The 16,727-nt window shown below is 45.1% G+C and overlaps 2 long non-coding RNA genes across 3 annotated transcripts in view; both read right to left on the minus strand.

The window, feature by feature from the left end:
* Positions 1–2,532: 2,532 nt before the first annotated feature.
* On the minus strand, positions 2,533–7,783 carry LOC122482831. Its single transcript, XR_006297226.1, has 2 exons — positions 7,626–7,783; positions 2,533–4,543 (listed from the first exon to the last, which is right to left on the minus strand). It is a non-coding gene; the product is annotated as an uncharacterized LOC122482831 (long non-coding RNA).
* Positions 7,784–12,737: 4,954 nt separating this feature from the next.
* The window catches only part of LOC122482820, a 31,384-nt gene continuing 27,394 nt past the window's right edge, over positions 12,738–16,727 (minus strand). For both annotated transcript variants that reach the window (XR_006297225.1, XR_006297224.1), the window contains one exon: positions 12,738–12,861. This is a non-coding gene — a long non-coding RNA (uncharacterized LOC122482820). The remainder of the gene's footprint in view (positions 12,862–16,727) is intronic.

The raw sequence follows: 16,727 nt of genomic DNA on the forward strand, positions 1-16,727 counted from the left end.
GTTTAACCTCTTATTAGAGATGTTGTGAGTCAATTCGTTCTGGCCTTTCTCCCAGGAAGGCGGCTGCACAGCTCCCGTGAGTTGTTTCAACACAGTGAAGAGAAACCAGGGAAGCCCGTTTCTGACGGCCAGAGGGGGAGAAGGTGAGGGGAGGCTGCCGCGGACAGATGACGAAGCACGGCCGAGGGCTTGCTCTAGGTGCTGTTTTAGGTAACAGATCTAAATCCGTTTTTACTCTCACTTCAAGACCCATGTGAGCAAGTGAAAGGGGTGAGGGGTGACTTGTCCCTGAAGGGTTTCGGTGTCGTGCTGAAGAGCAGGCCAAGGACGGCTGGGTGTCACCAGGCAGTGAAACAAGAGCAACAGGAGAAACACCAGGCAGAGGGTGACAGCCGCGCGCTGAGGGCAGGGAGGGCCTGACTCTATCCAGGCCGCCCAGGGGAGCCTCCACAGACAGCACAGCACCTGAACTAAGTCTGAAGGGCGAAGAGTAGATCTCCACGCAGCCCAGGCTGTGGACAGGTGGATCTGTCCTAGGCTGAAGTAACAAGTGACCCGAAGCCGGGTGGCTTACAACGACAGACATGTATTCTCTCACAGTTCTGGAGGCCGGAAGACCTCAAGGTGTTGGCACGCCCCCCGGAGGTTCTGGGGAAACTCCATTCCTTGCTTCTTCCTCCTTCTGATGACTGCCGGCTCCCTTGGCCTGTGCCACACCGTCCCAACCTCTGCTTTCACTTTCACGCGGCCCTCTCCTCTTTTGTGGCTTTTAGGGACACAAGTCTTCGGATTTAGGCCCCACCTGGATGACACAGCATGATCTCACCTCAAGATACTTAAGTCAATTATAGTGGCAAAGACTTTTTTTTTTTTAAGTTTATCTTGTGAGAGACAGTGCAGGTGGGGGAAGGGCAGAGAGCGAAGGAGAATCCCCAAGCAGTCCCCGCAAGGTCAGCACAGAGCCCCGTGTGGGGCTCGAACTCAGGAAACTGTGAGATCATGAGCTGCCAAAATCAAGACTTTGATGCTTAACCCACTGAGCCACCTAGGTGCCCCTTATCTTTCTTTTTTTCACGTTTATTTACTTTGGAGAGAGCGAGAGAGAGAGAGACAGAGCATGAGCATGGGCATGAGCAGGGGAGGGGCAGAGAGAGACGAAGACAGAATCCTAAGCAGGCTTCAGGCTCTGAGCTCCGAGCTGTCAGCACAGAGCCTGATGAGGGAATCGAAATCACGAGCAGTAAAATCTTGACCTGAGCCAAAATTGGGCGCTTAACCAACTAAGCCACCCAGGCGCCCCTGAACTTCCTAGCATGCAAAGACGGGGGAGGGGCAGAAAGAAGGAGACAGAGATTCCGAAGCTGGCTCCTTGCTGACAGCAAAGAGAGAGCCTGATGCAGGGCTCGAACTCACAAACTGTGAGATCATGACCTAAGCCGAAGTCAGAGGCTTAACTGACTGAACAACCCAGGCACCCGAGTCCCTTGTCTTTTTAAATAGGATAGCATTCATAGATTCTAGGGGTTAGGGTGTGAGCATATCTTTTTGGAGATCTACCATTGAACCCATTCAGAGGGTCTCTGGGAGAAAGCAAACTTCTTCTTTCTTCTTTTTAATGTTTTTATTTATTTTTGACAGAGAAAGAGAGAGAGAGAGAGACAGAGAGAGAGAGAGAGAGAGAGAAAGAGAGAGAGAGAGAGAATGAGCAGGGAAGGGGCAGAGAGAGGGAGACACAGAATCTGAAATAGGCTCCAGGCTCTGAGTGGTCAGCACAGAGCCCGATGTGGGGCTCGAACTCACGAATCGTGAGACCATGACCTGAGCCAAAGTCATACGTTCAACCCACTGAGCCACCCAGGTGCCCCTGGGAGAGAGCAAACTTCTTAACGGAAGGCCTTTGATAATGGTGTCCCCACCATCTTTCAAAGGTGGAATTAATTGCTTTCACTTCCACAAATGAAAGGTTTTCCAGGCCTCCATGCTTTTGTATATGCAGCTCCCCCTTTCAGTTTGAATCAAGTTGGATGGTGGAAGGAAATCAGTAGGATGGAGCCGTGGTTGCAAATAGGTTTAATGGATAGGACAAACAGGCTCTCTGGCTCCAAATGTTTGTATTTCATCAATAAAAGCTTCTTTTGGACTATCCAGCCCTGTTCGGGAAGCCCCTTTACCATTCTGTCTGGCTTTATGTAAGTAGCAGTTAGGAGGTTTATTTGTGTGGAATGTAAAAATTTCCTCTCTGAAATTTGATTTCATGTTTACTCATGAGTAGCAGCTGCTTGCAAAAGTTGTTCACCTTTGAGTAAATTATAAATTTGCCTCTGAGCACATAAATATCCTAAAGGTTTATTTTGTTTTGTGTCTCAGGAGAAGGAAGTGGGACAGAATGAGCTGGATATTCATAAGGTTGCAGATAATTTGTTTTGAATGCTCTCCGTAGACTGAGGCACAGTGGCTAAGGAGGAGGAATGCTTGAATTTCAATGGGAATTGTCAACATGAAGTGAATAACAAAGGTGCCAGCCACAAGATCAATGCCTTCCTATCTTTCTTTTATTGTCTCATTGTAATTAAAGCCTAAAGTGGATTATGAAAATATACAAACAAACATCTTCCACCTTGGATTTATGCCTGGCGTGCTGTGAGGTTCCACAAGGCGGGATATGATTGCCTATGCATTATGCAGATTTTACTATAGTGGAGAGACTTTATAATACGGCGTTTCCATGTGGTAAAAATGTGAAGTCTGGCGACACAAAGACAGATGAAAGGGTACTGCTTATTAAAGATCACAAGTAGACTAGGAAAAATTAAGAGGCAGGGAAGAAAATAAGCCACGGTGGCCCTGACACAGAGAAGGTATTGAATATCTGGTGCACAGTCAGAGGGAAAGGGCAAAGGAGTGAATGGGAAGCAGATGAAAAGAGAAGCCTAATATGTTGCTGTTTTCTAACAAGTTTTACGTTTGCTTAATCTCTACACCCAACAGGGGGCTCAAGTTCACAACCCCAAGGTCAAGGGTCGCATGTTCTTTTAACTGAGCCAGCCACGCACTGCACAAATTCTTCACTTGTATAAAACACTGTATATCGTTGCTGTCTGAACTAACCCCATAGCTTCTCCCAGGGATTCCCCGGATTCTTGTCCTCTGTGGTCTGGACATCACTGTTCACACTCCGTTCCCACTAGAGCAAGGGGAACAGCTTACTAGGCCTCTGAGAGGGAGGAGGCAGTGCAGAAAACATCCCTCACCTGCTTCCCATTCTCCGCCCCTGGAGAATGCTGGAACAAAAAGAACCTGCACGTGCCAAGGTCTGGGCATGGACTGGGGCCAAAACCTCTGGGTAGGAGCAAACTGATCTTTGCTCTCCCTCAGTGCACAGAACCCCTGGCGTGGCCCACACTGGCCTCTGGAGTCTGTTGGGCTGACGGATGCCCAGGGAATCCTTCTATGGCAAGGACGGGAAGTGTCCTGGCCCCGTGAGCCTCTGTCTCCACCTCATGGCCTGCTCTTGCCAGGTGAATAGAAGCAGAGAGGTTGGCCCTGCTGGTGTCAGGGCTCTGGCCAGAGACAGGGTGGCAGGACTGAGGTTTCAGAGAGTGTTTTGCTGCATAAAGGGTAAGGACTCAGACAGGCTTCAGTCTGGAGCCTCATCCTGCAATTTCACGTCTTTGAACGAAGGCAAATCATTTGCTGCCTCTGAATTGAATGTCTTTCTCCATAAGGTAAAGGTGATACTACCTACACCCAGAGTTATTGTGAAGACAAACAGGATGCCTGCCTGCCTGCCTTCTTTCACACACTCACTCAACCAATATTTTGGAGTGCAAGATTTGGGCAAAATTCTAAGATAACCTCCAATGACCCATACCCTTGTGTAATCCTTCCCTTTGAAGGTGGGCAGGATCTGTGACTATGATGAATGTTACTCCTTTGCTGAAGTTGTGTATTGTGGCAAAGTTGAAAGGATTTTGCAAATCCGTTGATTTTGAGTTAAGCAAAAAGGAAATTATCCTGGGTGGATCTGAATCAGATGAAAGCCCTGAAAGTGTCAGCAACAGTCTCTTGCTGGCTTGGAAGCAGGTCATTAGGAGTTCTAGAACTGCAAGGAAATGAATTCTGCCAACAACCATAGAAGGTCCGAAGAGAACCTGGAGCCTCAAATGAGACCCCATCTCATGGCGGTGCCACTGTGGTTGCAGCTTTGTGAAACCCTCGGCAGAGGAGCCAGCTATGCCACGCCAAGAGTCCTGATCCGTGGAAACTGTGAGATAATAAATGTGCATTATTTTAAGCTATTATATTCCAGGTAATATGTTACGCAGCATCATGCTGAGTGCTGGGGATGCAATGGTTCACAAGGCAAGCACAACCCTGCCCTCTAGGAACACAAACAAGGAAATAGACGACTATTATCTGACGAACGAATAAAGGAGTAGTACGTTTGAGTTAAGTACTTTGAATTAAGTGCTTGACTTAAGTGCTTCTGCCACTCCATCACGAGCAGGATTCTTCAACTGCAGGTCTGCTGCCACGATGCCTGCTGGGAAGGGGAAACAGAGAATGTGGGAAGGAGGAGGACATGAGTGGGGGAGGGGGAGGGGGGGAATCCCTTCCAGGTAGGGAGGGAAGGGAAAACAAAAGTCCATTTGCTTCTAAGAGGAAAGGCAGAGGAAGAAGAAAGAGGGGATGATGTACCATGGGTTTGTCTTCCCTCACCTTCCTCCCCCAAGTTGGGAGAGGAGGGAGGTTTTAAATAACCAGAAAGTTTGGGGGGTGGGGCACCTGGGTGGCTCAGTTGGTTAGGCAACTGACTTCGGCTCAGGTCATGATTTCACAGTTTGTGGGTTCGAGCCCCGCGTCGGGCTCTGTACTGACAGTTCGGAGCCTGGAGCCTGCTTCGGATTCTGTGTCTCCCCCTCTCTGTGCCCCTCCCCTGCTCACGCTCTGTGTCTCTCTGGCTCTCAATAATAAATAAACATTAAAAAAAAAAAAAAGAAATTTGGGGGAGATTTTAGAGTAAGGGGACCTTGCTCCTTTTTTCTATGGGTAAATACTGGGAAATTTTCCAAGTGTCCTTAAAAGAATGCGAAATCCAGCCCCTACCCAGCTGAGGCAGGAAACTGTGGATCTAGGCAGAGGGAGGATCAGAGACAGCATCCCCGTCCCTCCTCCCCCACTCCTGCTCAGCTCTGCTGTCTGCAATCTTATCCACAGCCAGCTCATTTGGTCCCACTTTCTTCTTCTGAGGCACAAGACAAAAGAAACCTTCAGGATATTTATTTGTTCAGAAGCGAACTTACGATTTACTCAATAAGTGAAGAACTTGTGAGCCGCTGCTAGTCATGAGTAAGCATGGAATCAGATTTCCGAGAATGTTTCACCCTTCACGCGGTGGGAGGACAATGAAAGAGATGGTTTTAAGCCAGAAGAGACTAGGGTACTTTTAATTAGCAAGATCAAGTGTTATCCCTCAGGAGGGTGATGGTGGCTTGAGCCCAAGATGAGACCACCATTAGCAAATAAAGAAAGCTTTCTTCTTCTTGTTGTTGTTCTTGTAGCATCTGGATGTATCTACAGTATAATTGGCCCCATTAAAAGCAACACCTTGGAGTGGAGATTTTTCGGGTTCAGTTTTGTTTCCCGGGGAGATATGTGGCAGTGTCTGGAGACATTTTTGGTTGTCATAACTTGAGGGGGGGGTGCTACTGGCATCTAGCGGATAGAGGCCATCCCTGCAGCCAACTACCCTATGATGGTTAAAGACAGCCCCCCACGATAAAAACTATTCGGCCCGGTTGTCAATTGTGCTGCTGTTGAGAAATGCTTCCTTGGAGGGGCGCCTGGGCGGCTCAGTCGGTTAAGCGTCCGACTTCGGCTCAGGTCATGATCTCGCGGTTCATGAGTTCAAGCCCGGCGTCGGGCTCTGTGCTGACAGCTGAGAGCCTGGAGCCTGTTTCAGATTCTGTGTCTCCCTCTCTCTCTCTGACCCTCCCCCGTTCATGCTCTGTCTCTCTCTGTCTCAAAAATAAATAAACGTTAAAAAAAAAAAAAAGAAATGCTTCCTTGCAGAAGCCGATGTTGCTAAAGGGAGGTGCACCAGCCCACATGAGGGTGAAAGGGAGGAGCCAGGAAGAAAGAGTGCGGCCTGAGTGAAGGCCTGTGGGGCACAGCCAGTGGGGGATCTGAACAGGGTGAAGCCTAGAGCAGGAGGTGGCTCAGAGACAGGGGGCAGCTGCAGAGGTGAGCCTGCTCAGGAAGAATCTTTAAGCCATGTACATACAGACTCTGGACTTCATTTCAAGGGCCTGAAGGGGAGAGATTGGAGGGTTTTAGGCAAGGCTGCGGCAGCAGAGTTTTGCCCCTTACAGCTTACAAAGGAATTGCAACGACTTCTCAGTGGATCTTCACAATAACTCAGTGAGGAGGGAAGGAGGGCTGTTATTATTTCTATTTGTAAAATACATCTGCATGTCTTGACTGTCTTCACTACGCAGGGGCCATAAGCTGCCCTCCTGCCTACGACGGGAGGAAATATGGGAACCAGGAAAGAGAAATAAGAGGTGCATTCCCGGCTTCACACGCAGAAGTGGCAAAACGGCATAGAGGGGTCTTAATTGCCCTATTTGTCCGCCAACCACCAATGTGTTGGCTTTGCTCTGGTTATTTTCCCTTTGATGAACCTTGGCTACGCATCAGCTACTTAGAATCACACAATTAAATCAAGTTATGCTTCGGCAACCGGCTGCACATAAATTGTGATATTAGTTGAAATAAGAATAAACTATAAGAAGAGTTCATACCTACAAGGGGCAGTATTATCCCTATGGGAGCGTGATCAACCAGTCAAAAGTCAATGGGCTGTGAAACCTTACTGAAACCAGATGTTAGTTAAATACGGAAGTGTGGGAAGATGAGCAGCAGAGAGAGAACAGCTTGCCTTCATAAATGGATTAGGATGAAATACTGGCATTCAGAGAGAAGTGCAGCACAGTTAGAAAGAACATCTCATTTGCGGTATGGCTCGTTCATATTGATGTGGAGAACAAAGATAAAAAGAATTAAACGTCCTTACAACTTACAGCCCTTTGACAAGTTCTGAGACAGGCAGAGTGATCTTCTGGGAACTCAACTGCCTTCATGTTAAGACTTTGCTAAAGCCAAAAGGCAAACTTAGCTTAAGATTAGCCCAACCGCCAGGATCCTGTAAATCTCCCTTAACATATAAAAATTCCTTCGGGAACTTCCTTTATCTCTACTCCCCGAGATACAGGTGAGCAATCATCCCCCAAGTATATGGCTCCCTGATATACATCTGAAGGGTCTCTTGACTCAGGTTTTACTAGACAGTAGTAAGTGACCTTTTCCTAACAATAATAGCTAACCCCCTCAAGGTCCTGGAAACCTTACTTTCAAATTCTTCAGAGACTTACGCTATCCCTAACTCCCTCCCAACTTGGAAGTACATAACCAGCCACTCCTCACAACCCCAGTGCAGCTCTTTCTGTCCAAGGGTCGTGTCCCCGTGCTTTAATAAAACCACCCTTTTGCACCAAAGATGCCTCAAGAATTCTTTCTTTACTGTTCACGCCAAACCCCAACATTTTCACATTAATATCACTTACTTTCAGAGCATCTCCTACTCATAGTCCATAAATCGGCTGCCTGGAATTCACAATACGCTGACTTCCTGGGGGATACGATGAACCTTCTCCATGGGATCTTTATTTATAATGTCCTCCAACCACGCTGAGGGTGAAGGTGCAGTGTTGTGCCTTCTGTTCTGCAGGTGGTGAGGAGGAGGATTCTGTGAATAAACTGCGTATTTACTGGCCGAGGTCAGCAATTGCTTAACAAATTCTCTGGTTTATCCTGGAGATACTTGCAGATACATATACATTAAATTGAAAACCAGAATAAATTCAAGAAATAATTTCCATCAGCAACCATGATTGTTTTCAGTAGTTTAGCATTAGTAACAACACTAAGGCTTCACCCTCTGCATTTATTTTTCTAAGCTGTAGATGACACATGACATCATGTGTTCTAGAACCTTCAGTGGCTCCCTCTGTTTTCAAGATAAAATTCAAAGGTCTGGCATACAAAGCTTTTCACAATCTAATACCACCTACTCTGCCTGCTTTTCTTCCCCCATTTGGGATCTTGATATGGAAGCCATGTAACAGCCACAACAGGGGCCTGCCAGTCCATATAACTTATGCCCATGTTAATGCTTCCTTATTTCTTTTTTTTTTTTTTAACGTTTATTTATTTTTGAGACAGAGAGAGACAGAGCATGAACGGGGGAGGGTCAGAGAGAGGGAGACACAGAATCTGAAACAGGCTCCAGGCTCTGAGCTGTCAGCACAGAGCCCGACGCGGGGCTCGAACCCATGGACCGAGAGATCATGACCTGAGCCGAAGTCAGCCGCTCAACCGACTGAGCCACCCAGGCGCCCCAATGCCTCCTTATTTCTAACAATGTTGTTTCTTCCATCGAGACTGCTCTCCCTACACTCTACCTGGCAAATTTTTCTGGATCACTTTAAATAACAAATTGGATGGGGCTGTAGAAAAAAATGACTCTGCTTGGAAACCCAGGTTTTGGGAGTCAGAGTGTCCTTGTCCTTTGACCTGTACGTGAATGTTAGTTTGATTCTAACGTTGGTCTTTTACAAGTAGATACCTGCCCAGCTCACAAGGATTCCCCTCTTTTGGGAACTGCCACCTTGATCCACCTGTCTCAGGCGTAATAGGAGGAAGCAAGCCTACATAAGAGAGTTTCTTTAGAAATACGGTCGGGAGGCCATAAACCAAGAAGAATTTATGCCCACCCTCATCGGAGGAGCCATAAATGTTGTGCCAGCTGCAAGCTCTCGGCCTGGACTTAACTCCTCCTCACCAGGACACCTGAATTGTTAGCATTCTTCACTCCAAAAGGAGCCAAGAGGATTCGACAAATTTCAATCCCTCGTTTGAATGTTAACTCAGTCAATCCCAGGTCACATATTTTCCGTCTGTGTTCTGCATAGAGGGCCTAAATGAGAACTGCACTTGTGAACTTTTGCCTTTATAACCCTGCCCCTCTCTGTCCTCCTCAGAAAAAGAGTCAGGTTCCTACCTATATCTTCGTCTCCAGAGTTGCAATCCTAACCGCCTAACCAAAAGGCTATCTGATTCAGGGTGCCTGGGTGGCTCAGCTGGTTGAGCATTTGACCTTGGCTCAAGCCATGATCTCACGGCTCAGTTCGTGAGTTTGAGCTCACTGCTGTCAGCACAGAACCTGCTTCTTATCCTCTGGCCCTTCTCTCTCTGTGCCCCCTCCGCTCAAGCTCGCTCGCTCTCTCTCTCTCTCTCTCTCTCTCAAAAACAAAATTTTTTTAAATGCCCGTTTGATTAAATTTTCAGTGATTTTTTTTCTTGGTGGACACAAAAATGGACCTCTGGCAGCTGTATTTGTATCACAGGATCCACAGATTTTAGAGCTAGTGTTTGACACCCTGTAAAATTCTCTTTTCTGGAAATTTTTAATTGGGATCCAGGAAGAATTAGGTCATCCAGGCAGAGTAGGTGGTATTAGATTGTGAAAGAATTAGGAACTGCAACTTTAAGTTTAACAACTGTGAGGCAGCCATTTTCACTGTGAACCTGCAGAGGATGCAGAGGAATGAAGTCCACGGAGAGAGAAGTGTATAACAAATCTACATGGAGAAGCAGAGGTGACAGATGGAGAAAGACACCTGGAGGCTTGGCTGACCTTAATTTCAGTTCCTTTCTTTTATTTTTTTTTAAAGTTTATTTACTTACTTTGAGTGGGGGGAGAGGGGCAGAGAAAGAGGGAGAGAGAGAATCCCAAGCAGACTCTGCACTGTCAGCACAGAGCCCGATGAGAGGCTCGAACTCACAAACCATAAGATTTGTGACCTGAGCCAAAGTCAAAAGTTGGACACTCAACCAACTGAACCACTCAAGCGCCCCTGTTTCACTCAATTCTAATGCTCTGGTTGGTGCAATTATTTCTGCCTTTTGGGTTGCGGTGTGTGGGCCCAGTCTTTTGGCCTCCATGAGAGCCTTTAGGAATACGACAGCATATCTTGCCTTTCCTAGTCCATTATCCACAACACCGCTGCTGTCTAGAAGTCAGATTTCCTCTGCAGTGGACAGAGGTTCACTCTGGAGATCTTTGTAGCCAGAGTGAATCTGATCAAGTACTTCCTGATTGGGGGGTAGGGTGGCAGCTGTATCTGGGAGTATCTATCTGTCAGCATGGCCTGAGATTGTAACATTTTGTTTTGGGATAGTTCCTAGGTTAAAAAAAAAAAAAAAAACCCTGGAAACATGGTCCAAACAGGCATAGGCTGACTTCTAGGGGAGTTTTTGTTTGTTTGTTTCGCTTCTTTTATCAAGAGGCACTGGCTGCCACAGCTCCTCTTGGCCACCATGTCCAATTGTTCAGAAAAAGAAGTTACCATTCTCTTTAAGGGCCCCAGCATTTGGGATAAAACCCCTACAGCTATTCCTTGCCTTTCATGTACAGACAAATCAAACAGCTTGTCAAAATCAGGAAATGCTAAGGCTGGAGCTTCATAAATAGGGCTTTACTTGCCTAGCTTCAGTTTGCAGGGCTTCAGGAAAAAAGGGGGGGGGGACAGTTTTAGTCCAAATCTTGACTTGATTCCAAGTCAAGAGAATGAAAGAAAACTGGAAACCTTAGTTTGGAGAGCCATAGTCAGATATTCAAGGAAACCAGAATTCAGGATCCAGGTTTATAGGCAAACAACAAACACTAAGACAATCAGAATTAAATCTAACATCCACAAAGATATATTATTGGAACATAATTTTTCTCTAAAATCACCCTCATTTCCATCAAAGATAGCCAAAACGAGTATTAATGTGTTTGGAAAACAAGTCCACTTTTAACAAACTTGGCCCAATAATTTTTTAAATTTTATTTATTCATTTTGAGAGAGAGCGTGCATGCACATGAGCAGGGAAGGGGCAGACAGAGGGAATGAGAGAGAATCCCAAGCAGCCTCTGCACTGCCAGCACAGAGCCAGATGCGGAACTTGAACTCACGAACTGTGAGATCATGACCTGAGCCAAAATCAAGAGTCTGCCGCTTAACCACTTAAATGCTTAACGGATTAAGCCACCCAGGCACCCCCAGGGTGGATTTAAACAGGGAACAACAACAAACAGAACAACAACAAACAAACCAAACAACCAAGTGGGAGAGTGATTTCTTCAATCTCCCAGATCCTAGATCAGTCTGTTAGATCACTCCCATTTCGCCAGGCTGGAGCATCCAACCCTCCGAATGGCTGGGTCGTGTGATCCTTTGTCACTTGGGGATGTCTAGACTCAACACTGGACCCTAATCAGTGTTCAATCTCCCAGAGTGTTTACCAGAAAGGCCCTGTTTACCCAGTGTATTCTGACTGTTCTGCTGTCTTGCCCAGACTTTGTGAGAGAGCTTTAGTTTTACTTCTAAGATCTCTGCCCCGGACCTGGCATAATTTATCCCAACAGAAATCCTTCAGGTAAATATAATCAGAGTTTCAAATGAGATCTGGATTTCAAATGAGGACAGAATGGCACGCCAGTGGTCACAAGCACCAAAAAAGGGTGAATCTCCTCCAAGGAATCTGCCCCTGGTCCTGATAGCTTGAACCGTTTAGCCCAAGCAAGCTTCCGCTGCCTGCTGCTCCGTCTGTCAGAACCCAGGGAACTGGAGGGTAGAACCTCAGGACAGCTGTCCCATCTGGGTCACCAAATTTGTAACCGAACCAACAGGCGTTTACGCCTTGGTGAGTCACAGAAACTGCACCAAGTGAGTTGTCGCGCAAGGAAAACCTTATTTGGAAGCTTGGACTCCTTATTTGCTGCAAATAAAGTTTCCTTTAAGGGACGACTGACCTGGTGCAGTTTCTATGACTCACCAAGGAGCCAACACGCGTTGGTTTGGTTACAGTTGTGACTACTTTTCTCTTTCATCTTCAACCCTTCCACCTCCGTTTGCTTATCTCCAAGCCACAGCTGAATAGCAGGCCATTGTGTGATTACTGCACACGTGATTTATCTCTTTTCCTATGGATAGAGTCGTAAGTTGCTTCCTTTTTTTTCTTTCTTGTTTCAATATTTCACCAAAAAACCCACAAAGAATATTATATATATCTACAACTGCATATAATTAACGATCCTTAGGGTGTATTTCTTGGGAGTGGAATTGCGAAGCTGGAAGTTACCCACTACACATGTTCAACTTTACAAGACAATGTCAAATCGTTTTCTAAAGTCATTGTGTTAGAGTAGGCAGTTAGTCAGGTTCTAACACGATACCTGGAGGCCAGCACGAGGAAGTCATGGCCAGCTATCGGGAAGGTCAGAGGCGGGTCCTGACAGCTCTTCCCAAGAAGCCGGATCTACCCAGGCAGAACTAAGATGGCAGGTGCCACGACAAGCAACCTCTGACCAAATTAGGAGGAAAAAGCTTGAAACGCTGCTTGCCGCCCAAGTAATACGTATTCCGCCCGCTAGTTAACAACTGTCAATAAAAGATAGAAACATCCCCACCTTGTGTGCAGCTCGCTCATGCTCTTCCGCCCGCTTGCGCGCCTGCGCACCTGCGCATGCTCCCTAGGTCTCCCTCGGTCCTTCCCGCTCCCCGCCTCCCTCTCTAGTTCGCCGGCTCTCATATCTCGAGAGTGTGCTTTTTTGCTTTAATGAACTTGCCTGCTTGTGTCACTCATGCGCTGTGCTGTGTGTTTGTCCTTGAATCGGTTCCCTTGACCAAAAACCGTCCGCGAGTCCTTTGGCTCTGGCTAGAGGCCCCAGGGCCCAGGATCTCCCCAGTTCACCTGACAACAATTGTACAAGTTTATATGCGCACCGTCATTAATAGCCAAAAAATAACTAATATTTACAAAGCATTATGATATGCCAGGTAGTCACTCACTGATAGTTTAATGTTGCCCTGTTTTTGCCTTCTTAGGATAAGTACTTGGTCATGATGATTCTTATTTGTAGTATACTGGTGGGTTCAGATCGTTAATAGTCTCTTTAGATTTTTGCATTCATACTTAGAAGTGAAAAGGCTCATAATTTCTTTTTCTTGTCCTGACACTGTTTGGGTTTGAAGTCAAAGAAACACCATCTTCAAGAAATGAGGCTATCCCTCTAATTCTGTTTTCTGGCATGATTTGTATAGTTGTTTTCTGTTCCTTGAGAATTGTCAAAACTCAATAGTAAAATCATTAGGAGTGGGGCCTTTTTGTTGGGGGCAAGTTTGAGGATGTCCTTAATAATCATGTCAATTTCTTTATTAGTAGTCTCTGTGTTTCTTTTCCTTCTTGTATCCATTTTGGCATTTTATGTTTGGTTGTGTTGTTTTTTTTTTTCAGAACGTATCTCTTTTATCCAGGTTGCCAATACTCATTTTATTTTTTTATTACTTTAAACTCTATTATTGTTTTCTAGTCTGTAATTGTTTCTTGTCTGATGTTTTCTTCATTAGTTTTTCCAGTTATTTATTTATTTTTTTAAACGTTTATTTATTTTTGAGACAGAAGGAGACAGAGCATGAATGGGGGAGGGTCAGAGAGAGAGGGAGACACAGAATCTGAAACAGGCTCCAGGAAGGCTCTGAGCTGTCAGCACAGAGCCCGACACGGGGCTCGAACTCACGAACCGCGAGTTCATGACCTTGAGCCGAAGTTGGACGCCCAACCGACTGAGCCACCCAGGCGCCCCTCCAGTTATTTTTTAAAAAACAGCTTTTAGCTTCATTGATATTCTCTACTGTGTGATTCGTTGATCTTCTCTGCTTAATTTCTGCTTTTATTTTTATTGCTTTCTTCGGGTTTCCGTGGGTATGACCTGTTGCTTGTTTTCTGATTTCTTCAGCTCATTTGTTTATAGTATTTTGGTTTTTGCTTGTTGGGTTGTTTTCTTATTTTTTGCTTGGAATAATCTTCCCTCAGTTCCACAAAGCCAGTCTTCCTCTTCCAATGGCTCCTGCCCACACCCTCGAAACTTGTAGCTTCTCCAAACCCTCTCCATTCCTCTCCCTGCTTTATTTTTATTTTCCTCTATAGCATTAATAATAGCTATAGCTATAATAAATATAGCATATTTATTACCATCAAACATATTCTTTATTTTTTATTGCCTATTTCCCTGCATTATCATGTGAGTTCTTTTAGTTTTAGTTAATTTATAGAATTGTTCAATCATCATCATATCTAGAACATGTTATTCTTTATTATCTGTTATTTTTCTGCCCATTTTTTAAATTGGATTGTTTGTTTTGTTTTTTTTTTTTTTTTACTGTTGAGTTGTATCACTTTCTTACATGAATTAGATCTTTATCTTCTCCCCACATAAGACAAGTATAAGTATATCCTCATTGACCTCTGGTTGGTTTCTGGCCAACCCTGCTTCCCTTTCTCAACATGCTAGGAATCATCTTGGCTTAGCTCTAGATTTTAATCACAGGAAGAAAGAAAAGAGCCCCCCTGCAGTCTGCCCCCAGCACCAGATCACAATCCCTTTCTCTCTCTCTGAAAGAGATGAGGAAAAAGCTCTCTTCCATAGCCTTTGTAATATCCAGATTCATACACTTTTTTTGTAGCATTTTTACCATCAAACATTCTATATATTTTACTTATTATTTCTCTTTCCCTGTTAGAATGTAAGCCTTTGATTTATTTTTTATTTTTTTAAAGTTTATTTATTTATTTTGAGAAAGAGGGGTCGGGGAAGGGCAGAGAGAAAGGAAGAGGGAATCCCAAGCAGGCTCCTCCGTTGTCAGTGCAGAGCCCCACGTGGGACTTGATCCCTCAAACTATGAGGTCATTACCTGAGCCGAAATGGAGTTGGACTCTTAATCGACTGAACCACCCAGGCACCCCTAGAACACAAGCCTTTTAAATTTTAGCAAATAGGGGCGCCTGGGTGGCTCAGTCGGTTAAACATCCGACTTCGGCTCAGGTCATGATCTCACAGTTCATGAGTTCAAGCCCCACGTTGGGCTCTGTACCAACAGCTCAGAGCCTGGAGCCTGCTTCACATTCTGTGTCTTCCTCTCTCTCTGCCCCTTCCCTGCTCATGCTGTGTCTCTCTCTGTCTCAAAAATAAACATTTAAAAAAAATTAAAAATAAATAAATAAATTTTAGCAAATATATGAAATTGTTCAGTCATTTTCATAACCCATTTGTATTAGGGCAGGGCCAGAGGGGGGAGGGAGCCAGCAGCCTTTGCTAGTTTGCTACTTTCAAAGTTCCATCTTTTTGCTTAGGACAGCTTGGGTTGGCTCTCATTATTTGTAGACACAGAGTTCTAAAACAACATGTTCACAATTGAATATGAGAATTAAGCTGTATAATTTAACAGGGTAAACTATGTTTAAAAAAAATCCTCTTTAGGAATATGTAAAACACCATGGAAATGCAATAAGCAAAATCCATTAAGTGGGAAACACTTTAGGATAAATTGTCCAATATTCTCAAAAGATAAATTGCATGGAGAAATAAGCAGAGGGAGAGGGAATTTCTATATTAAAAAGATGCTTAAGAGGTGCCTGGATGGCTCAGTTGGTGGAGCATGTGAGTCTTGGTCTCAGGGTAGTGGGTTTGAGCCTCACAATGGGTGTAGAGATTACTTAAAAATAAAATCTTAAAAAACATAATAAAAATACAGGTATTTTTTATACCATAAAATGGTGGCTCAGTCGGCTAAGCACCCGACTTCAGCTCGAGTCATGATCTAGTGTTCATGAGTTCAAGCCCTGCATCAGGCTCTCTGCTGCCTGCTTTGGAGCCTCTGTTTCCTTCTCTCTCTGCCCCTCCCCCACTCACGAGTGTGTGCTCTCTCTCACTCTTTCTCTCTCAAAAATGAATAAACATTTATAGAATGTTTTTAAAATCTTTATTCACTTTTGAGACCGAGAGAGAGAGCGCGCGTGAGCGTGAAGAGGGAGGGGCAGAGAGAGAGGGAGACACAGAACCCGAAGCAGGCTCCAGGCTCTGAGCTGTCAGCACAGAGCCCGACGCGGGGCTTGAACCCATGAACTGCGAGATCACCACCTGAGCCGAAGTCGGTGGCTCAACCAACTGAGCCACCGAGGCACCCCACAAATAAACGTTAAAAAAAAAAATGAGATAGTCATATTTTAAAACAAATAAATACAGATTTTTAAAAAGTTTACAATTTTTTATGAGTCAAATGAGGAAATTCAAACATTCATCTGATATTTGGTGAAGTTAAGAATTTACTAATTTTAATATACATATAGTAATAACATTTGGTTATGTTTATTTTATTATTTTATTTTATTTTTTTAATTTTATTTTTCAACGTTTATTTATTTTTGGGACAGAGAGAGACAGAGCATGAACGGGGGAGGGGCAGAGAGAGAGGGAGACACAGAATCGGAAACAGGCTCCAGGCTCCGAGCCATCAGCCCAGAGCCTGCCTCGGGGCTCGAACTCCCAGACCACGAGATCGTGACCTGGCTGAAGTCGGACGCTTAACCGACTGAGCCACCCAGGCGCCCCAGTATTTTATTTTATTTTAGAGAGAGATAGAGCATGAGCAGGGTAGAGGGTCAGAAGGAGAGAGAGAGAGAGAAAGAATATTAAGCAGACTCCATGCTCAGTGAGGAGCTCCACGCGAGGCTCAATCCCACAACCCTGGGACCATGACCTGAGAGGAAATCCAGAGTCA

This window comes from Prionailurus bengalensis, chromosome A1, assembly GCF_016509475.1.
Source record: "Prionailurus bengalensis isolate Pbe53 chromosome A1, Fcat_Pben_1.1_paternal_pri, whole genome shotgun sequence".
Lineage (NCBI taxonomy): Eukaryota > Metazoa > Chordata > Mammalia > Carnivora > Felidae > Prionailurus > Prionailurus bengalensis.